Raw genomic sequence first — 2,500 nt, 5'->3', positions numbered from 1 at the left:
GGTCAGTTCTTTACTGTGTTCGTTTTGTTGCGACGATATGTGTTTGTCGTTTCAGGAAAGTCCCGGTTTGGGGGGCACGTGAAACGCTACGTATTTCACGTAACTAATATTTCATGTAACTGATACTGAGACTTCTTCTTCTTCGTTCGTGGGCTGCAACTCCCACGTTCACTCGTATGTACACGAGCAGGCTTTTACGTGCATGACCGTTTTTACCCCGCCATGTAGGCAGCCATACTCCGTTTTTGGTGTTGTGCATGCTGGGGATGTTCTTGTTTCCATCACCCACCGAACGCTGACATGGATTACAGGATCTTTAACGTGCGTATTTTGATCTTCTGTTTGCGTATACACAGGATACTGATTCAGATAATATTTGGTATTGTGCTACACTGTGCTGTGCTGTAGTGTAGTATAGTGTATACCTTGTGATGAAAATTTAGGTTACCGCGTGGTTAAGGTTCGGGGTTTGATTGTGATGGGTTGATATTGATGAATATGGATAATGCTGTTAACCCTTTCACCGCCGGTCGAGTTAGAGTGCAAAATTCCCTTGTGCTATAAACACAGAAAAGATGGTGTCTAAGAATAGCTGGGGATTCCCCCTGCGATGTATAGACAATATGGCCTATCCTACCACCGAACATGAAGAGCAGTAGGTTCATGGATAACAGACCCATGATCTGGTCATCTTTCAGTGACATGGGTCCTCTACCTAGCTGCTGCATAACTCCGAGCTTGGCAGTGAAAGGGTTTTAAAAGTGACAAAGGGATTTAAAGGACCCGCACGTATACAAGGGACGTATAGAGAGGCCAGTCAAACAGGTTCTCTGTTGTTTTATTACAATGGTTTTAGGAGAGAAGCTAGGCCCAACACTCGGTTTATATCACAGATTAACATAAGTTTACATTTGGGCCAAAGCAAAGTGAGAGCTGTATTATCAATGGTTTCTCCAGTCAATGGGAAACCATTTACAGCTTAGTCTTTTGTGAAGGACTATGACTCTCAAACTAGGAGGCAAAACTGCACTGGCTCTTTGTGCTGCAGCCTTGTGGGCTAGTTGGCCTTTGGGAACCATCCCAACGCCGACTGTCCTAAAACCCTCTTGGCCGAGAGAGTGGGGATGTACTTGGGCAAGACACTCTCCACTATAATCAAATTCTAGCCCAAATAGTCGGAACAGCAGTTGCCTCCTCTGCTGTTCTGATGGTCATAGTCGGACACGACTGACTGTCATATATAGGGGAGAAGCAGACAGAGCTGCGAACGTTGGCGTCGATGGGCCCGTGTGTGACACGACACACACAGGATGTGGATGAGAGAGAGCCTGATCTCAACATCTGTCCCAGCTGAACAGTTATGGACGCTCACCCGTCGGGCTGCAGAGACTGCACCCGATAGGGTAAATTTGATCGACAATAACTGACTAAAAAATCACGAAAAACTGTGTTTGTTTGCACTTGCTCAGGGACAAGTTTCTGAGCGATCTCTCTCAACCGATCTGCGTCAGATCGGTCGCAAATTAAAGAGCTCAATACATTTCTAATGAATGTAAAATGAATTTTTGATTATGAAAGGTTATTTTGGGCACTATTCGAAAGGCTATTTTGAAAAGTTAATTCAAGCCATTCCTAATCATAGTAGGTACATGAACGAGGTTATAGCCAAAAATTGCTGTGTTGAACCAGTTTAACTTAACGCAAACGCTTCTGGAATGGATGTAATGAACGTGTTCGCCCTTCAAACCGGTTGGTGTAGAGTGACATTGTCCTGAGTCAACAATGCCAACACGCTACACATCACTTTAAGCACCTAATCTATTTTCAACCCGCGTATCGTAATGGTGGGCTTTTACATTAACCAACAAGCAATCACATATAGAATTAAGGAATGTAGCATTACATGTGACGAGTGAAGAGAATTACGTAATCATAGCGTCAGTCATAATCCTTCGAAGGACTGGAATAAAATCTAAAAAATAAGATTCTAACTGATCAAAGTAAATGTAGCCACAATAAGCGTGACCTGGCAGTGAACTGGGTTTTCATAAACTGTAGCGGTTATGTCAGTGAGCTTGCTTTGAAGATTGGATTGCCATACCGCCTTTGTAATAAGGCCATGGGTTTGTGCTAATCTGTCGTCTGTTCTCCGGCATTTTGCCGGCCAATAGGGTCAGTAGCTGTGTCAGGTCTTGGAGACTTGGCTGACTTGACTACATGGGCCTCCTGTATTGCACGACTGTACTTGTGGTTTGCTGTCCTGTGCTGTGCTGTACTAAACTGCTGCACTCCAGTGCTCTGCACTGCACTGTACTGTACTGTACTGCACTGTACTGCATTCAGCTGTACTGTTTTGTACTGAACTGTACTGTACTGTGCTGTGTTGTACTGCACTGCACTGCACTGTACTGTACTGTACTGCACTGCACTGTACTGCACTGCACTGCTATATAATGTGCTGTATTGTACTGTTCAGTGCTGTACTGTACTGTACTGCACT

The 2,500-nt window shown here is 44.4% G+C and overlaps 1 protein-coding gene across 1 annotated transcript in view; it reads left to right on the top strand.

Annotated features, from left to right (window-relative positions):
- LOC143289959 (complement C3-like) overlaps positions 1–2,500 on the top strand; it is a 75,970-nt gene that overhangs the window by 11,202 nt on the left and 62,268 nt on the right. The gene's annotated exons all lie outside the window — the stretch shown is intronic.

Source organism: Babylonia areolata, chromosome 14 (genome assembly GCF_041734735.1).
Source record: "Babylonia areolata isolate BAREFJ2019XMU chromosome 14, ASM4173473v1, whole genome shotgun sequence".
NCBI classification, from domain to species: Eukaryota; Metazoa; Mollusca; class Gastropoda; order Neogastropoda; family Buccinidae; genus Babylonia; species Babylonia areolata.
The sequence above is the reverse complement of the archived record's forward strand: the minus strand, read 5'-3'. Positions and strand labels throughout refer to the sequence as shown.